Source organism: Pipistrellus kuhlii, unplaced genomic scaffold, assembly GCF_014108245.1.
Source record: "Pipistrellus kuhlii isolate mPipKuh1 unplaced genomic scaffold, mPipKuh1.p scaffold_m20_p_2, whole genome shotgun sequence".
Lineage (NCBI taxonomy): Eukaryota > Metazoa > Chordata > Mammalia > Chiroptera > Vespertilionidae > Pipistrellus > Pipistrellus kuhlii.
This window is the reverse complement of record NW_023425515.1, coordinates 117479656-117501473: the sequence shown is the minus strand read 5'-3', so window position 1 is coordinate 117501473 and position 21818 is coordinate 117479656. Positions and strand designations below refer to the sequence as shown.

Genomic DNA, 21818 nt, shown 5'->3' with positions numbered 1-21818 from the left:
CATCTTTAATGCTAAGCTACAAATTAATTTTCTTGCCCATGCCCACCACAGAGGTAGCCTATATACCTTGCTAAACATTCAGAGCAAGAAACCAAGATGACAGGATAAGGTATACACCTGTACTTGCTGCCTCTCACAACTACACCAAAACTACAACTAAAAGACAAAATGATTATCACCCAGAACCACGGAAAAGCTGACTGAGTGGAAGTTCTACAACTAGAAGGAAAGAAAAAAGGGCATTAAGACTGTCTAGGAGGTGTAGAGCCATAGAAAAGCAGAGGTACGGAGGCATGCGTGGAAAGGGTTGGCAACTGAGGTGGGAGAGAGACACACGATTCTGACTGCTCTGAACTCCAGTTTCCAGTAAGACTGGAGATCCAGACTCATACAGGGAGAAACTGGACTGTCAGGCATCAGGTCAGAAAGTGAGGGTGGCTTTCTTGAAGAGGTGAGCATAGGAATCATAATTTACTGTGCTGGGATGTGGGACTCGGGGACATAGAAACACAGAGATGCAGAGAGGGCTAATTGACAGGCATCGCTGTTTGCCATGCCCTAGTGATTCCCTGAGACCCCACCCTGCCCAATTTACAAACCCACCCAAACTGTGCAGAGCGGCTTTTGCATATGAATGGCCTGCCCTGTTGCAGCTTAACCTAACAAACTGCAGCTGGATCAGCTCCAAAATTTCCAAACCCCAAGCAAAGAGGAGAAACCTGTAGATCTTGCTTTAGCTCATGCTGGGTGGCCTCAGACAGTAGCTGACTTGCACCTCTTTGAAGATCCAGGAGCCAGTGTACCTAGTGGTCAGTGTGAGATGACACCAGATTTCAAATCTTCATATTTATAAGTGACACACCCAGGGGGCAGATTCAGTGAGCACTAAAGTCCCATTGAAGCAAGTCCTGCCCCATAAGGGTGTTTCCAGCACAGAAGTTCTTCCATTATAGACACAGCTGAATCTCACAGCCAATTGGCCTGAAGGTTAATTCCTTCCAGTGTACCAACAGCAATCAAAGCTTAACTACAACAAGACTGTGCACCCAGCCCACAAAGGGGTGCATCAAGAGTGTTCATCTCAGGTGATTGGGGAGGCTGAGCTCCTTGGCCCTATAGGTCACCTACTACACAAAGCCACTCCATCAACATAGTGAAGCAGCCAAAATGCAGAGACAAAAAAATGTCACAAATGAAAGAAATAGAGGAAAGCATACTACTGGATATAGAGTTCAAAACCACAGTTATACAATTACTCAAGAATTTTCTAGAAACCACTGAGGAACTTAGTGAGGCCTTTAAGGATCTTAATGAGAATGCCAAAAAAAAAAAAAAAAAAAAAAAAGGAAAAGGACCAGTCAGAAATACCAAACCAAATATTTGAAATGTGAGGAAGCAAAAAACACCCAACCAGAAAAACAAAAAGAAAAAAGAAAAAAAAAATGAAGATAGTGAAAGGAGACTCTGTGACAACTTTAAGCATACCAACATCAGAATTATGGGGGTGCCAGAAGAAGAGAGAGAGCAAGATACTGAAAACATATTTGAAGAAATAATGACTGAAACTTTAGACTTACAAGTGAAAGAAATAGACTTACAAGTCCAGGAAGCACAGAGAACCCCAAACAAAAGGAATCCAAAGAGGACCACACCAAGACATTATAATTAAAATGCCCAGGGCAGAAGACAAAGAGAGATCTTGAAAGCAGCAAGAGAAAGGCAGTTAGTTACCTACAAGGGAGTACCCATATGAATATCAGCTGATTTCTCAACAGAAACTATGCAGGCAAGATGGGAGTGAGAAGAGATATTCAAAATGATGAAGATAAAGAACCTACAATCAAGATTACTGTATCCAGCAAAGCAATCATTCAGAATTGAAGGTCAAATAAAGAGCTTCACAGACAAGAAAAAGCTAAAGGAGTTCTTCACCACCAAACCAGGATCATATGAAATGCTGAAGGGTATTCTTTGAGAAGAAAAAGAGAAAAAGGTAAAGATAAAAATTATGAATAACAAAGAGACAACAAATACATATCTATCAACAAGTGAATCTAAAAATCAAGTCAATAAAAAAATCTGATGAACAGAATAAACTGGTGAATATAATAGAATCAGGGGCATAGAAAGGGAATGGACTGACAATTCTGGGGGGGAAGGGGCATGAGGGGTGCAGGAAGAGATTGGTAAAAAGTCTTATACCTATGGATGAGGACAGTGGTGGGGAGTAAGGGGATGCGGTGCGGGGGTGGGGAATCAGGTGGAGGGGAGCTATGGGGGGAAAAAGAGGAACATCTGTAATAATCTGAACAATAAATATTTATTTAAAAAAGCATTCAGAGGAATGCCTTGTAGCCTCTGAAACATTCATGACAACTTAAAATAAACCCAAACATGAGATCACAGCTCTCTCATTTCCTAATTGACCATTCATTACCTATACTTTCCCTCCACCCCCACATTGCAGCAGATTTAGTCAGCACCCCACCCAAATCCTATTGGTATTTACTTCCACAATTAGAAAGCTTACTTGGAACATCTGTTACACTATATGGAGGGTTGGCTTTTTATTTTTATTTTTTTCTGATTATAGGAATAAAAGAATAAAAGTACTTTAGAGACAATGCCACACTAAGTTCTATTTAACCAATCATAGAGAATAAGTATGTGAATAAATACCCAGTTTCCACACCTCTAAGTTGGAATAACTTGGAAGTGTGTTGCACAGAGTAGCAGTTAGCTTGATAATAAATTTATTGTCTTTCTTCTATTTTCTGTCTTATCTCCCCAAGCCTCTACCAGTGTTTCCTGAGTGTGCCTCCCAAATAAACTCTTGTAGTTTATCTCTGGGTCAATTTCTTGAAACCCCAAACCAAGATCCAACACATAGTTCCCATAACCACCAAATGTTCTGGGCCTATAAGATATTAGAACTGAAAGGAACCTCACAGTCATATCAAACAACCCTGATCAGTTTGATTTTCATATGGAAAAATTCAGTTCCATACAGACTGATCCCAAGGTCATATAAGCAGTTAATGGCCATCAACATTTCAACTAAACTACAGAACAACCATCATTCAAAAACATCTGAAATCTAGCTTAACTGACTTCTTACAACTAAGGCTATAAATAAAAAGCCACATCCATACTGGTAAGAGGGTCAGAGACATGAAATGGGCTGGTTTCACACCCACATGTGGCAAATAAAAACTGGGAGGTGTATCTCAGCCCAAGAAGTCCCCCCTACCCCCTAAGGAATAGTTAATAACAAAGAGTAAATATTCCAAGTCCCTCACAATTCTACTCTGAGAGTGAAATTTAAACGTTGTTAACCACCTAGGACAGTGTTGCCCAAACTTTTGACATATGTGTACCTCTTCTATAATTTTCGTAACGCTGAGTACCCCTCGTACTCTTGAGAACGTAGAATTAGGTGCAGCTAAGCACAGTGCAGTGCATATCCCCACCAAACTCTGGTGCAACGTGTACCCCCCACCAAACTCTTCCTGTACCCTTGGGGGTACGTGTACCACACTTTGGGAAACACTGACCCTAGGACATGTTTAAACTATAATATTACTTTTAGCAGTAGTCTGTCATAGGATTTGAGTTGATGAATAGAAAAATCTATGGTGATATGCTGAGTATAAGACAACAAAACATTAAGGGGTTGATATATTCTGCAAAGATGATAGGAGTTATGGAGAAAGATATTATTATCATTAGTCAAGGAGAGACAAGAATATAGAGAAAAATTTTGCATAAGAACTAAAGGAGATACCATTCTCTTCAACTTACAAATTCTTACTATTCAATGTCTTGAATGTACATACTTTAAAAAAAATTGGTAAAGTCTCCTACCTTTGGAACAATGATGACCCCTCAGAATCTGAAACTCTTGAATAACAATAGATAAGTCCTTGTTCCCACATGTGTCAAACACAAGGCCCGCGGGCCAAATCCGTCCCGCCAGGCCTTGCAATGTGGCCCGCACCGCGCTGTCATCACTGCACTCCGCTGCGTTTCCATCACAATGACAGTTTATGACTGTTCAGTAAACCATTCAGCCCGCGATTTAGGCTGGATTTTGGATTTTGGCCCCTTCTCTGATTGAGTTCGACACCCCTATTCTATACTGTGCTTGCTCTATGTTAAGAGGATTCAAGGTTGTCTCGTGGTCTCTGACTTTGTTCTTCATCTTCTGTTAATTTGATGCTTTGACTTTGGCAATTTATAGCTATAGCTGTAGAGGGTAAACTTAGAGCAAAAGAGACACCACAGAACCTTAACAAAATAAGACACTGGCCCATTTAAAAGCAACTATGAGTCCTGGCAGGGTAGCTCAGTTGGTTAGAGCATCCTTCCAATAAGCCAAGATTGTGTGTTTGATCTCTAGTCAGGGCACATACAGAAGCAACCAATGAATGCATAAATAAGTGGAACAACAAATCTCTCTCTCTCTCTCTCTCTCTCTCTTTCTCATCAATCAATAAAAAAGTTAAAAACAACTGTGAGCTTTAAATGACATTGTAGGAAAAATGTATGCCTCAAAAACAGTTTATGAGCAATACAAATATTACTCTATGTGTGTGTTTGTTCTCATTTGTCCAAATTTCCACATTTCTTTAACATGGGAGCTTTCTGAGGGTTTGATATATTAAAGTAATACTGCATCTAATAATACCTCCAAAGGAAAATAATAGTCTTTATGACACATCAATTTTTTAAATTTTATTCCTCAAAAGTTTCAAGAGGAGGACATTTGAAATTGAAAACGAATAAACAATAGCACTATTTGATTCTAGTTGTCAGAAATAAAGAGAAGCTTTTGAGTTTGTGTGCAAGGTCAAAATATGAAAGAATATGTTTATTCCTAGACTCCTTTCTCACACAGGTTTCTAGAGCAGGGGTTTTAGCAGGCAGAATAATGCCCTTCCCAAAAGATGTCCACATTCTAATCCTCAAACCTGTGTATATGTTGTTACCTTTTACAGCAGAAGGGAATTTGCAGATGTGATTTAAATTTAGGCTCTTAAAGAGATTATCCTGGAATGTCCCAATGGGCCCAATATAATCCATCAGAAGGCTCCTTATAACAGAGTCAAGTCAGAGAAGAAGGAGCTGTGATGATAGCTGAAGTTGGAGTGATACCATTGCAAAGAAGGATCAAGGGATGCTGGTAGCCTTTGAAAGCCAGAAGAGGCAGGGAAACAAATTCTCCTCTAGAATCTTTAAAAGGAGCCAATTTTGGCTTCATCCCAGGGAGGCTGATTTTGGTCTTCTGACCTCTAGAACTGTTACTGTAAGCCAATAAATTTGTGGCAACCTATTACAGCAGCAACAGGAAACTAATACAAGGGGCATGTACACGTATTATTGCTGGATAATCTATCAAAGAGTTCAACCTCATGCTGTGCATGCTCATTCACCCAGTCTCTGGGCAGCAGGATGGAGTAGAAAGGGCAAAGCCTGAGATCCTACATCCCTCAGTTCCAATCCTGGCTCATCTACTTACTGTCTGTGCTTTTGGGCATGTTACTTCATCTCTTTGAGCTTGAATTGCCTTTAGTTAAAGCAGTGGTTGTCTACATTTCCAATCCAATTACATCTTTATTGTGATAATATTAAACCACCCAGACAGAGTCAAGGTACAGTGTTTATTACACAGTAGATGCTCCACAGGGTGATCAGTATTCACCTCACATCACCCTCACACATCAGGGATCTGGTGCATGAATGTACATCACCATTACCTTCCTGCCTCAACTGGGAAATTATTAAAATTCAGCAGAACTTATAAGATGCCCTTTTATTTTAACAGCTTTATTGAGACATAATTGATATACCATAAAATTTACCTGTTTTAAGTATATAATTAAAAGAATTTTAGAATATTTACCAAATTGTGCAACCGTCACCACAATCTATTTTTTGAACATTCTCAACATCCTAAAAAGAAAATAGGTGCCCATTTACCATCACTCCTTACTCTTACTCTAGCCCTATGCAACTATTAACCTATAGATTTGCCTTTTCTGGCTATTTCACAAAACCACACAACGTATGGACTATTTTCCTGGTTCATATCTACTTCTCCAGGTTCACACCTCACCAATTTCCCATCCCCTCACCTGATGACAGCAAAACAAAATTCCTTTTAATTCTCAGAGTTTGCACAATTTATAGTCTTCTGCCTCTGGCCTTATCCATGCGTATGCCCCTCCACCTAGAACAGCCTCTACATCCTTCAGGTCTCAACTGAGACTCTTTCCAGGAACTCCTTGTTCGGTGCCTTTTCAACATGCTCCTTATTTTATAACTCATCATGCTACATTGTCATGGCCTGTCTGCATTCCCTGTAAGCCTTAAGGAAGTAGGACCTGTACCTATCTTATTCATCATTGTATCCTTAGTACTTGGTACTTGGTACTCTAGAAATTTATCAATGCCATATATTTAAAAAGTCTCCTGTTTGACCAAGGTCAGAATTCTTTTCTGCTAAATTTGGAGAAGATAAACTTAGGTTGAAACATTAGACATTCCATAGGTCCATTTGTCACCTACATAATTACTAATGGATATTTGATTGGTACATATGTGTATATGTGTACAAATGTATAATATATAAGAAATATATAGCAGTAGATAGCATTTCATTTTCTCAACTAATTTCTGGGCAAAACATTGACAAATGGTTTACATAGCAGTATTCTATTTAATTTGAGAAATATGGACTGGGGCAAAAGTAGGATTAAGTTATAAGTATGCTAAACAATTTATTCTTATATTATTATTGATTAATTATTGTATTATGTTCCAGATGAGCAACTGTAAACCTATGTTTGCCACACCCTAAATTTCCACCTGGAGTAGGTTGGAAAAGATCATCCATTCTTAAACATCAGTTGATGGATGTTTTAACCTTTATCTAGAAAGTACAATATCTACCAAACTATAGAGAAAAATAAAAAGTAAAATTAATTTAAAACCACCATTTTTTAATTCAAACAAACCAAACAAGAAAGTTCATATAAAAAGCCCTTCATTCCTATGGTTTTCTTGCTTTTTGTACTTCATAGAGTTTAACTTTGTTATTTTATCTTCAGGCTCTAGAATGACCCTGTTCAATAGAAATATAACTTGGCTATAAACATGACTTAAACTTTTCTAGTAGCTGTATTTAAGAAAAAGTAAAAAGAAATAGGTGAAATCAATCTTAAAATATATTTTCTTTAACAAAATATAATTTCTTTGGTCATTTCACAAAACCATATAAAGTATGGGCTATTTTCCTGACTCATATCTACCTCTCCACGTTCACACCTCACAGATTTCCCATCAATTTCAATTTCTTGAAAAAAAATGTGACTTTAAAGTGTATTCTTTAAATTTCTCAATTTATCCAAGGTATTATTCAACATGTAATCACAATATAAAAATTGTGAGATATCTTGCACCCTTTTCATCCTAAATCTTTGAAATCCAGTATTATTTAATACTTAGCACATTACGGTGTGAACTAGGTACATTTCAAGTGCTCATCGCCACATGTGGCTGCTGGGTGTCACATTGGACAGTGCTGCTATAGAATGTTCATCCACAGAACTAACTCATCCTAACAGAATGTGCAAGGGAAGGTTTCTGATTTGGTTAATTCAGTGATTCTTGGTATTGTTACTGCTTGATAATGTGTATACATCTTTTGTTATTGTTTGGTTGGTTTTTGTTTTCTTTTTGATTTTTAAAGATATATCTAAATATCTATATATCTATCTATATCATCTATATCTATATCTATATCTATATCTATATCTATATCTATCTATATCTATATCTATTCGATATATCTAATCTATATATATTAGAGGCCTGGTGCACAAAATTCGTGCTCTCTAGGGAGGGTCCCTCAACCACTGGGAGCAGGCCTAAGCTGTCAGTCGGACATCCTCAGTGTTGTCACATCACTGTGCTCACCAGCCATGACCCCTGCTTCTGGCTGAACAGCACTACCCCTGTGGGAATGCACTGACCATAAGGGGCAGCTCCTGCATTCATTGTCTGCCCCCTGTAGTCAATGTGCATCATAACAACTGGTCACTCCTCTGTTCAGTCTATTTGCATATTAGCCTTTTATTATATACTATTGGCCCATGCACAAAATTTATGCATAGAGGGGGGGTTCCCTCAGCCCAGCCTGCATCCTCTCCAATTTGGAACCCCTTGGGGGATGTTGTACTGTTGATTTAGGCCCATCAGATCTAAACTGGCAGTCAGTTATCCCTCTCATAATCTGGGACCACTGGCTCCTAACCGCTCACCTGCCTGCCTGCCTGATCACCCCTAACTTCCTCTGCCTGCCTGCCTGCCTGATTGCTCCTAACCCCTCTGCCTGCCTGTCAGATTGCCCCTAACTGCCCTGCCTACCTGATAATCCCTAACTGACTCTGCCTGCCTGCTGGGTCACCTCTAACTGTCCTTCCCTGCTGGCCTGATCTCACCCCCAACTGCCCTTCCCTGCAGGCCTAGTTGCCCCCAACTGCCCTCCGCTGCCAGCCTGATCGCCCCTAACTGCCTCTGTTTGCCTGATCACCCCTAACTGCCCTCCCCTGCAGGCCTAATCTTGCCCCCAACTGTTCTCCCCTGCTGGTCTGATTACCCTTAACTGCTCTCCCCTTCTGGCTTGATCTCTTCCCCAACTGCCTTCCCCTGCCATCTTGATCTCATTCCCAACTGCCTTCCTCTGCCAGCCAATTTGGTTCTGATTGGTTGGCTTCTATGCCAGTCAGTGTCTAAAGCTCCACTTCATAGGCAGCCATCGGCTCCTCATAGTTCACCCAGATTTTGTTCAAATTGGTCAGTTTCTATGCCAGTCAGCGTCTCTAGGCCTATCAATGGGGCCTGAGAAAGGCAGGGCTGATAAGCAGTCCCAGTGGATGCCTGGAGAGAAATGGAGGTGCAGCTGCTGGCTTGGCCTTGGGAGAAAGAGAGAGGCAAGTGTTGATTAATAGCTGCCACTCAGGCTATGGATCAGACCCTGCTTCTCTCTGCAGGCTTCTCTCCAGGCCTGATTCACAGTCCCCTCAGTAGTCAGTGCTGGGTCACCATGCAAACCAGCACTGACTGTAGGACTGACTTCTGGTTGGTTGAGCCACTGGTCATGATGGACCCAGGATTTTTATGTATTAGGAGGATATATATTAGTTGTTCCACTTATTTATGCATTTATTGGTTGATTCTGGTATGTACCCTAACCACGGATCAAACCCGAAACCTTGGCATTTCAGGGCTACCCGACCAGTGCCTTATTTGTTCTGTTTTTAATGTTTTTAGTAATTCTCCTTCCCCTTATTTTGGTTTATTTCTGTATTAAAAACTCAAATACCCTAAAATATCTGATCAATCATCAAAAGCTGAAAACAATCTTTATTAGAATTATAAAGCCTAACTCAATGATTGCCATTGATGGGATTTTAGGCATTGTTACCCTCAAATGAATTCCCACGTGGTTTACCTTTGCTTCATGAAGCAAATATTATTGTTTATACAAACAAATATTCATGAGCTTATTGGCCATCACTTCAAAATTTTACACTAGCTTTTCTTTTCTCAAAAATAAAAATTGTCTAACTAAAAATACCCCTTAGGGTAGGGGTGTTGAACTCAATCAGAGAAGGGGCCAAAATCCAAAATCCAGCCTAAATCGCAGGCCGAATGGTTTACTGAACAGTCATAAACTGTCATTGTGATGGAAACGCAGCGGAGTGCAGTGATGACAGCGCGGTGCGGGCCACATTGCAAGGCCTGGTGGGACGGATTTGGCCCGTGGGCCTTGTGTTTGACACATGTGCCTTAGGGAAACTGGGTTTTATTAGTAGTCAGAAATTCAAGTATCACAGTGAACTGAAATTTAAAGAGTACATTTTAAAGTCATGATTTTTCAAGAATATACAAATTTAAAAGTTCCCTGCCTCTGTTCTCCTCCCCAAGCCCCAATTCTAAAACTTTAATCTCAGGGATGAGGGAGCTTGGTATTCTGGAGATGAATATAGATGGATTCAAAGACAAAGGGGTTCTATTAGCTCCCTAGTGCATGGAGGGTCATCCTACTCCCCTTCACATAGCTATGTTCAGTAATCCAAGGGTCAGACCCATCTCCTTTTGCTTATCCCAGGCTTCTAGGAGGTCTGTTGTAATCATAGCTAGTTGGGCCTAGCTAAAATCCCAGTGGGAATGGGTTTCTTGGAGGTGAGGTTGAGCAGGGAGTTTCTAAGTGGGGAAGTAGGAGTTACTGTAAGCCATGAGGTAGCCAAACCTAAGTCTGTGAGAACATCTGAAGTCCAAACTGAAGAGAACCCCAATAAAAGTATGATGTACAAAGAGGTCAAGAGAGGAGTTCCAGGCTACTGTTAGGTGAAGATTTAATCAGAGCAGAAACTAGCAAAATGGATCCTAAAGTTTACCCTCCAGCTCTAGTTGTTTGTGCTGCACACCCTGGTACATGAGTGGGTGAAGTTCAATCCAAGGGACAAGGCAGAGCACAAAGGGGCTCAAATAGTGGACTGGAGAACAAGAACCATCTCTTTGTGGCCACCCTGGTCATTTCTGTTCCATTACTGATTTTTCTACTGATCATTAACTACACAGTTTCAACTCATGGAGATTTGGTTAAGAAGGCAACTTTTGGAATGATGTTTGGTCAGTCTCAGACTCATGGCCATAAATGACCCGTAGTTTAACATGGGAAGCAATTATATGACATCATAGTTTTTAATTCTCCAAAGCCTGCCATAATACTTCTTAAAAAAAAGGGGGGGGCTTGAAAGGGTAAGAATGGTTCGTTAGTAGATTAAACTTTACTTTAAAAATAGTGCTATGCATGTAAGTTCCCTTCTTTTGGATCTGATATTAAAATAACTTGAAACAGTTATTAGACAAGTTGAGGTGGTAGTCATTTGCCACAATAAACAAGGAACCAATTTTTTCAGTGTTGTCATTGTTTTATATCAGACATTAAGAATGATCTGAAGAAGTAACTACAGTTGTTGGCTAATTATTGTGAAAAGGTGAAGTTTGGATTCAAGTAGGCTAAAACTGAAATAGTTGTGTTTGGCAGGCATTCTCTAATGTTTAGTGCACAATATTTAATTACACCAATCACTGATAGCACATTCAGTTACTTAGGGATGCACTTTGCAGTTGACTCATCCAAGAAGGTCCATCGGGATGCAATTGTAGAATCAGATGTTCCACCGAAATAATACCACATTTATTTTTGTTGGAGACAAGTAGATTGTAACATCTGCTCTTAATATTTTTTTAAGACAAATTTTTCTCCTAATGTTTATTTTGTGCAAGGTTTTGAGTTCTAAAATATTTGTCTCAGTACTTGAGCATATTAAACATTTTTTAATTTGACTATCAATGTTGGTTTTACCTATACTTATATCTGCACACTACTAGCCTATTTGAGTAAATAGGGAGACCTTCTGTACAGGTGAGATTACAAAACAGGTTGCTGAGTTGTCATAGCTGATTGTCAACTTTACAGCATATCTGGAATCTCAAATATTGGCTCCTTCTTTTATCAGCAACATAGAAAAAAGCACTTAAGGCTCTTACTAGAGAAGTCAAGTATGAATGCACTGCAATCTCACCAATCAGGTGAGATATGGTTTTCAGAGAGGCAGCCTAGAAATATTAACTACTTTTCCAGGTCAGAGGCCCTCCATGCTGGCTATAAAATGTGCATCTGTGGTTCTTTAAAAATATCTATGCCCAAGTCCCACCCAAACCTAGAAAATTTTTAAAAGGTTTCCCAGGGTCCTGAACCTCTAATCTGGAACCTTGCTTCTTCAAGTGTGTTTGAGGACTAGCAGCATTAGCACCACCTTGGAGATTGTTAGAATGACCTTGAGCCTCACTGTGGACCTGCTGAATGACAGCTGGCATATAAACAAGATTCTCGGGTGACACTACTGCATTTGAAAATTTGCAAACTGCTGTGTTTTAGAAGGTTCTATAAACACTTCGTTTGTATTGTCAGATTATCAAAAAGCAGCACTCCGGGAGAACTCCCTGTTGGAATGCCTTCCCTGAGCTCCCACTTCACGATGGGCCTGGGATCAGGACAGTCCACTTGTGTCAGTTACACAGTTCTCATCACAGACATTTCCCCATTGTACACTCAATATTCCTTATGCAAGAACCCACACAATAAATGTCCTTTTACATATTTAATAACAGAAAAAGCTCATGTCACCAGATGAGTTTAATTACTTCTTTTACGCAAGTTTAAAGTTTACAGATAGTCTTATTCCAGAGTCTCTAAACACTATGGGTTCTACAATATATACACTGGCTTGATGGTGCTCCCACTTCATAAACTGAATCTTTGCGATGGCCTCAGATTTACGCAGTCATTCCAATAATCATATAAACTACTTCATTTCTTTGGGCATGAGTAATAGTACACAGGAATTTTGAGAGATGGCATTCTTGTTTAATCATTGAAACACATCCCAAGAAACCATTAGTGGATGCGCCTGGAATGGTCTCAACTTACACCTGTGCTTTAGCATCCATCTCCTGTCACTCAACTACAAACCAGTAGTGAGGGTGTAGGAAGTCCTTCTCCAAGTAGGTCCCCAGACCAGTAGCCACAGCTGGGAACATGTTAGAAATACAAGCTCTCAGGTCATGTCCAGACCTGTCTAATTATAAATCATGGGTGGGGTCTAGCAGTTCTGTTTTAAGGAGCACTCAATGATTCTGAAGTCAACTGGAATCTCAGAACCCTGGGAGCAGCAAGTCTGAGGGGGGCTCAGAGATAACTAGGCAACTTTGAAAACTGCTGATGAAGGGCAACAAGAGAGAAAGCAGCATAAACATTTTTTATTTAAAGTCATTTTAGAAGTCTTCAGCTGAGGATTTTAGTTCATAAAAAAAAAAAAAAAAAAAAAAAAAAAAAAAACACCAAAAAATTCAAAAAATAAAAAGAGAAAAGCTTTTTTTTTTCTTTCTTTCTATTGCTAGGTCAATAGCTAGTCTGAAGCTGCTGTTTTTGAATCACATTAATAAAATTATACCTTAGGTTTCTGAGGACCAAGATACTAACAATATAATTTCAGTAGAGCCATTATTACCTGTATTATCATTTAGCAAATGGAATATGGTGAATGGGGTATGAGATTCCATGAATGGGAATGAATTTGAGTGGAAATCACGGTAGCCAATGTTTGCCTTGCCCTGGGTTATTTCTCCTGAAGGGTTTTTCTTATTCTTGTGAGTGAAGACAGATACACAGCACAGATTCCCCACAGAGCCTATACAGTCAGCACTGTCTGATCTGCACATCTCAGTATCCATGGCTCTGCCCCCAGGACCAAGCCCAGAGCCTCTGCTCAGGCATCTGTTAGCTCTTGGCAAAATAGGGCTTCCTGTGTTCAAGACAATGTCTTAAAATGGCTCATAAAAGATTTCTTGGATATAACTAGTCCTGGCAAAGCAATATTTTGATGATTAAACTATAAGTGAATCAGAAACATATGGAGTGAATTTCCCTTGGGTTTTGCAAAATATACTTTGGACTTTTTTTTGTCCAGAATATTTGCAAGATCGTTTCGAGTGTTAGTTGAATTGAACATGGCTTCACTTTTTTCCAGTTCCCCTTTTATATTTTGGTAATTTAGGAAGATGACAAAGATTTCTCAGTCTTTTTTTGTTTGTTTTTTATTTTTTTTTTGTTTTTGTTTTAGCCTTTGTTCTTGAGTTACCAGATCTCTATACAAATTCAGAGTTTCTTCATCTAAGAGTTTCAGTTGACTGAGTAGGGAGTAGTTTCCAGCTGCATTGCAATTCTCTTTCTCTCTTTTGCTTTTAGAACAGTTCAAGTGGTTTCTTTTTGATTCATAAAGGAAGGGTTTCACTCTTGGGTTATTTCAAAGAATAGAAGCTCTCTTGTAGGGGAACCCTTTCCCACTTACCTACAGAGATTAAGCTAACTGTTCTTGCTGTTTCTAGCATTTGAACTCTGTGGGCAGAGGCGTTTGGATGGAGTGTCACAGCTCTGAAGAGTATCTTCCATGTGGTCAGAAAGGATGCTCACCTTCTGAACATCTTGATGGGGCATTTTAAATAGAAACAAGGGGCCCAATGTGCTGATATATGAGTATTTTTCTATTATACATTGTTAACATGTTTTTTTTTATATGATAAATAGACAAAACACCCTTTGTCCCCAGGCACAGTGGAAATAGCCCTTATACCTAAGTGTTGGGGGGGATATTTAATTTTTTTTTTTACCTGTCAAGGAAATAGATAAATAAGTCTTGGCAATACAGATTTGGGAAACTAAAAAAGAAATTTCATGTCTTTAAAAAAAAGTTCAAAGATAATTGATATCTGAGATGATAAGCAAAATGTAGACCATGTATTTTTATGCCAGGTGATCCAAACTGAGCAAATAGCACGAGCATGCTTTCCTCTATGAATGAGTGCATGTGTAAATAAACCATAGCTATATTCACATGAAATGCAAGGGCGATTAGGAGGATAATTCTTTTAAGTAACTTTGACATGTTTAACCTTTGTTATTAACCAGCACATCATAACAGAACATATACTAATTTCTGCAACTACAAAATAATTTGAAACACCCTTTTGCCACAACAAAAACAAAATAGAACAGAACAAACAACTCTAAAGCTTAGGAGAGAAGAGCAACATTCCTGTGGGATAAAAGAATTAAAAAAAAGAAAAGAAAAACAACACAGGAAGGTAAGAAAATATGTGGTGTAAGAAGAGAAAACATAGGATATCACTAGCATAATCCTTCTTTCCCTTCAAGATCTCATATTCCAAAACTTCTCACTTTTATTGTAACCTCCAGGGTCACTTTGTCTGAGTTTGAATTCCTTGTTCTGTTGTTTATAAGTAGGACTTTTTTGAGCCTTAGTCTTCTCATCTATAAAATAGGCATCATAGTCCCAGCCTCAAAGGGTTGTTGTGAGGATTACATGAGATCATTTAGCAAGAGACTCTCATCGGCACCTGGAATATAGTGAGTGCTCAATAATAATGCCAGCATTTTTGTTCCACAACTCGAGTCCTTATCTTTGCTAGACTTGTGACTTACCCTCCCTGAAAACTTGGCGGCACTCTGGCTTTCTGATTCCAACAGTTTATCACCTGTCTCTGTGGGATGTCAGAGTTCTCTTAGACCTCTTCCTCCTCTTTGCTCTCGATGGCCAAGTCCTGTTGATCCAACTTCCTAAGCCCTTTGTAATTGGCCTCCTCCCCTCCAGTCTTCATTGCTATTACCTGGTGCAGGCCTTGTTCTGTTGTGACAAATGCATGTCATTGCACTGTAACATCCCAGGCTGGCAGGCTGGGTTCACACCTGCTGTGTAGTTCATGCCTCCTTATCTCTCCCAGCCTTAGCTACCTCCCTGTGGGAGGAGATGACCAGGTATTCTCCATCTTCACAGCCACACTGTCCTATCACATTGGTGTGAACTGGATTAGTGAACACTGACCCTTTGCTCCTAAGGAAAAACAGGGTTAGATTCCTCCAAATCTCCACTCACAATGTGCTCATCAATTGATCATTTATACTTTGTGCGTTTCTGCTTCAAGATACCTTATTTAGTGTTTATTGTTGATTCATTAACTTTGGACTCACAGCCAACAGCACTATAACTCATGCCTGAACAAATCTTATCTAACACATATTTTCCCCATAAAGCACCTCACAGCCTTCCTGTGGTTGGAACAGCAGATAGTAATTCAGCAATACACTGGGGAAGATTTTAAACAACAAAATCACCAAGAAAAAGAAAAAAACCCCAAGAAACATGATACTAAATAGAATGCAAAACATGTGTTTGTTTACAGTATGAGAGCTAGAACAAGAAGTGGGTGGGTCTTTTTGTGGGCAAGCATAGCACCTTAAATCAGGGCTAAATAATACAGTCTCTGACACATTCCAAATTATATCACATTTCTTTCCAAAGTCTCTCTCTCTAATATCCCAAACAAGCACACTTGACACTGGGAGAGAACATTGTATCCAAATGGTTTGAAGGTTGGGCAAACTGATTCAGATCAATAAGGCATGACTGGTCTAAGGGGAAATGGGTCCTGGTCTAAGGGGAAAACTGTCTGCTAATACAGAGTGTGTTCTTGTTATGATGAAGCCGTACCAGAGGGATCATGCTTGTGAGGCCTGGGAGCTGATTCTTTTCACTTGTTCATTGAAGGCATACCTTATATATCTTTTAATCTTTATTATTGAAAGTATTACATATGCATATAGGCATACCTTATTTTTAATGAAAAAGGACACGACAGGGTGTTTTAAAGTTAGTAAATGTGTGCTTCTTTGTTCCTCCCAATATATATATATATTTTTTTACCACCATCAGTTTTTGTTTTTTTGTTTTTTTTTAAACAAGGTACATATATCTTTGCTTGTGTGATATCCCATGTTTTCTGTTTGGACCTAGCATCGAGACTGCTAACAGGGAGCTGGGATGTCTCCTCCAAAGGGTGCAAATGCTCTACCTACAGGTGCAGCTGCAAGTGGAGAAGGGACAGGGAAGGCAGTGAGCACAGTCCCCCTTATCAGAGTGCACCTGCCCCTCCTTGTTACCACTTTCTTCTTCATGCCTCTTCATGGCTGTGAACTAGAATAGGTGTCAGCTTCCCTCTGCTTTCCATATTTGTGGGGACATCTCAGCCATTAGCTGGGCCTCATATCTTTCTCTGAATCAAACATCAGAAATTTAGAAACTGATATTTGTAGATATCACTTACAAATCATCTTCTCACAAATTTTGTTTCATGACTAAATGAATGTGTATGTGTTTCAGGTAAACCATGTCACTGAATAAGAACAGGAACAGTTGGGGACAGTCTGATGAAGAGGTGAAAAGGATTCAAGATAACAGCAGACATGGCATGAACCAGATGATAGGATCAATTCTTCACTTCCTTTAAGAGACAGACTATTCAAAACAATTGAGAAATTAGCCAATGAAATTCCATAATCCTTTTGACCTCAAAGGAGCATCTAATCTACACTAATAAAAGAATCATTACTTTGCTGCCAAGCCACACCCACCAGCCAATCAGGTGTGAGTATGCAAATTAACCCAACCAAGATGGCAGCTGATCACAGAGCTGGAGCAAGCAGGCTTGGGTTGCCCCTGCAATGGAGGAAGCCAAGCTTCCTGGACGGCCTGGCCTTTGCTCAAGGCTATAAAGTTTCAATTATAGAAGATAAATCAATCCTAGATATTTGCTTCCAGCCAGCCCTGGTCTCCACTCAAGGAGGCACTGAAAAGAAAAAAAAGGAGGAGCTGGGACCTTGAATAGCCGAGAAGTGATCAGGCCAGGATGGGATGGCAGGGGCCCTTGGGGGTAAGCAGACCAGCAGAGGGGCCAGTTGTGGGTGAGGAGGCCATCAGTGGGGTCAGTTGGAGGTGATCAGGACAGCGGAGAGGGGGGCAGTTTTAAGTGAGCAGGCCAGCAGGGGGGCAGTTAGGGGTGAACAGGCAAGCCGGCAAAGTGGTTAGGGGCAATCAGGCAGGCAAGCAGGTGAGAGGCTGGAGCCAGCAGTCCCGGATTGTGAGAGAGATGTCCGACTGCTGGTTTAGGGCTGATCCCTGTAAACCAGAAGTAGGACATCTTTTGAGGAGTCCCAGATTAGAGAGGGTGCAGGCTGGACTGAGAAACTCCCCCTTCCCCCCCTGCACAAATTTCGTGCTCTGGGCCACTAGTTCCAAATAAGAATAGCTGTCAGCAAGAACAGCTGTCACCAGAAAGATGCAAGCTTGCTAGGGTTAACCTGCTAGTTCTTTAATAGAACATCTAGGTAAAAGTAAAACAACAACAAGGTCCTCACTTTCTCTTAGTTGAAATATGCCAGGATGTTAAGCTTCTCTTGAATCTTGGACCAGGTCTACCAGGCTACCTTCAATGGTGTCTCCCCATAACATTCTGGTAATATCATTTTCCTTTCCAGACCTGATAAATTCATAAAGCAAGAATTTATGAATTCTTTTAATGTGTTCTCATACCTTTCAATGAGTTTTCTTTAAAAAAAAAACTTTTTATTGATTTCAGAGAGGAAGGAACAGGGAGAGATAGAAGCATCAATAATGAGAGGCAGTCATTGACTGGCTGCCTCCTGTATGCCCCACACTGGGAATCTAGCCAGTAACCCAGGCATGTTCCCTGACTGGGAATGGAACCAGGACCTTCTGGTTCACATAGGTCAGCACTCAACCACTGGGCCACACTGGCCAGGTTTAATAAGAAGTTATGGGCTGTGTCCCCAAAATTCTTAGGCTGAAGCCCTAACCCCTCAGTATCTAAAAATATGACTATAGAGATAGAGCCTAGAAGGAGGTTATATGGGTGGGGTTCGAACCCAATAGGACTGGAAGAAACGCCAAGGATGTGCACATAGAAAGGAAAGATCATGTGAGAAGATGGCCATCTGCAAGCCACTGGAAGAGAACACAGGAGAAACCAGCTCTGCAGACATTGTGATCTTAGACTTCTGTCCTCCAGGGCTGTGAGAAAATATATTTATGCTGTTTAAGCCACCCAGCTCATGGTGTTTTGTTATGGCAGCCTTAGCAAACTAATACAATAGTTATTGGTTATTTGTTATGGATCATCCTGTGATTTTCTTTCCTATTATTAAAAATAAAAATCCTATTTCTTAGTTACACACACATGTGTCTTGCTTTTTATTTTGGGGAGGAGGGGGTGTCAACTTCCTTTAATCCTATACAGTTATTAATATCTGTGTGATAGTTCCAGGTGGAGATCGAGTTGTTGAGGGGAATACTCTAAGGTTGTTGTCATTTCTTCAGTTTTGACAAGTCATCTTGTTTTTTTCTTTCAGCATCCTTAGAGTTGGGCAATATTTTTTTTTAATCATTTTATAAATGATAAGACAGATTCAACTGATAATTTACTCAGGGAATAGGACTGAACTTGTAACCAACATTTTCAATGCCAGTCTCTGTTGCTTCTCCTTTTCACTCCTTTTTCTTTCCCCTTAGTGTTACAGTACATATTTCCAAGGTTAGGGTATTTTTACATTTAAAAATTTGTTTCTACCCTAGGTAGTTTGGCTCAGTGAATACAGTGTTGGCCTGTGGACTGAAGGGTCCTGGGTTCAATTCCAGTCAAAGGCACATGCCCAGGTTTCGGGCTCAATTTCCAATATGGTATGTACAGGAGGCAGTCGATCAATGATTCTCTCTCATCATTGATGTTTCTATCTCTCCCTCTTCCTTCCTCTCTGAAATCAATGAAAATATATTTTTAAAAAAGAAAAAATTGTTTCTTTATTTTTGAACCATATTTCCTCCCTCCTCCCCCCATAATTCTAAGAGCCCTTTTTCCCTGTTTATCTTAATTTTAGAGTTTAGTATTGTTTTTGTGGTGGATTACTTAGTTGATGATACTACAATATTCATCACTCTGCCATTTGATGACAAATCTCAGGGGGACATTTGATTCTGGTAGTTTCCTTGAGAAGCCCAGGCTTTACCTGGAAGACCTCCCATAAAATCCTTTCTCTTAATGCCTGCCCTATAACTGTGGATTCTACATTTTACAGGAGGCTGAATTCCCATGGAATGTAAAAGTAAAAGCCTTCTGACATTTTCGTCCTTAGGGTTCATTATATGACTGTCTTCAACTTTATAATACAGCAGGTCCTCAAATTTGTCATCTAGAACAACATTGTTTCATTATAACTTTGATGGTAGGAACTTAACTTTTATTTATATCAACTAGCCTATGGTAAAATTGGCTTTGCTATACATTGTTTTGCTTGAAGTCATAGAACCTATGGACAATGTCAAGTGAGGACTTACTGTCTATGGTTGGCAGTTTGCTCTATGGGAGGCATGACATCCCCATGTCAGGAGACTACAAGGAGAAGACAAGAACTCAGTCCTCAGGGGGCTAGACAAGGGTAGCAGGTTCTGTGCTGTCCCAGTGGAAGCTTATAACTGGGTAGCTGTGATCACGCTTGCACATCTGCCTGAGCTGGCAGATAAATATCTGTAGCCTGAGTCCAGCAGATTCAGAGCCACGGCTCATAGCAGGGCTGAAGTAAGACAAACCAAGCCTGCCAAACCACAACTAATTCCATGGGAAAGTGTTTGAGGCTCTTCGGAAACAAGAGCTACTCTGCCTCAGCTAGGTCAACCTTGGTGTCTCCCCCAGCCGGTCATCAGGAGCAGCATGATCAAGGCATTAGGAGCAAAGGGTCTGCAGACAAATACTGCCCACCTGCTGCCACCACTGATGTCTGTGTAGCTTAAATCAGTTCAATGAACTCTTCTGTCCAAAACATAGGGGCAATGATGCCTCCTCATAAAGAAGAATAGAAATGCTCATGGCTTAATTTCTGAACATTTTTGAAGATCAGGAGTGTTGATCTGAATTTGCACAACATATTCCTTACCTTCTGGTTTTTCAAGTATTTTGTGGTAACTAGGTGCCATCAATAACACTAATAATAGCAGGTACATTTACTAGGTGCTGTTTATGCTAGACACTGTACTATGTGCTATTCTGTTAATACATTATTTTATTTATTTCCCATACAATGTATGAGGTCTGCACAGTTACTATCCAATTTTATAGAGAAAGAAATGGAGCCTTAGAAAAGTCAGGATACTTGCCCACAGTGTCACTCACTGAATAGGTGGCAGAATAGAATGCAAATTCAAGTCAGTCTGAGCACAAAAAGTGTATGCCTTTAAGCAAACTATCTTTATTATTCCGAGGACTGGATTTTCAACAGTTGTGCTATTTCACATCTTCTGACTCATCCCATAAAGCACTGAACTGTCCCAGAAATGGACAACCAAGCAGCTGTGTTTCTGACTGTCCCTCAGACTGAAAAGTAACACAAACATCCTTTGTAAGACCCAACCAAGTGCCAGTTCTTGGGAGGATGTCATAGGTGCCATGACTTAGGCAGATTACAAATTTCAGAGAATGAGAATGCAAAGCAATGCACTCCAAGCTAAGTAGTGCATCTGTTATCTTCTGTGACGTAGAAGGCACTGATGGGTTGTGTAGTGTATACTGGTCATTCTTATGAAGCCCAGACCTCATTACATTACTGGTGTGCAAAAATGTAGGTTTCCAGCAAATTTCAACTGATGGAAATCTGAAGAAAAGGGACTCATTGTGCTGATATGAGCTACTTAAGCAGTGCTTTCTTAAGGGGCTGTCATTGCAAAAGGGCCTTTAATTAGAAAGCTCATGGTCTGCCTTTTGGCTTTGTGGTTAGTTTTTAGTTTTGTTTGTCAAGCATCAGACGGGATGGAGGTGATGAGGCTGCAATAGAGATACTTTTTGAATTTCAAACGTGGCCCATAATCTCAAAGATTTAAGAACCTCTGATTTTAATTCCAAATATTCTCTTGCAGCTATAACTGTGCCATTCTATAGAGTTGTTTATATTAGAAGCAATGAACTCATATAATTTGCTCTAGACTGGGAGTTAGGTGGGGAAGGAGTGAGGGCAGCAAACACTTGAGTCTCTTTCTAGGCCTGTTTCTAATATCACCATATTTTGTTTAGAGCACCTCATGTGGCCAAAAAAGAACAACAACTAGAAATAAACTCCTGCAAACGAAAGCCTTGCCTATTTCTCAGGTTGTCTAGGAGTCCGTGGAAAATAGATCCATTGCAGCATTGTTTAAACACGCTCAGTGAGCTGTTATCAGGCTCCACATGGATTTTTATTTCCATGCCATATTTTATCTCAAAATGCT

The 21818-nt window shown here is 40.0% G+C and overlaps 1 protein-coding gene across 5 annotated transcripts in view; it reads right to left on the bottom strand.

Moving 5' to 3' along the window:
• PHACTR1 (phosphatase and actin regulator 1) overlaps positions 1 to 21818 on the bottom strand; it is a 532833-nt gene that overhangs the window by 265265 nt on the left and 245750 nt on the right. The gene's annotated exons all lie outside the window — the stretch shown is intronic.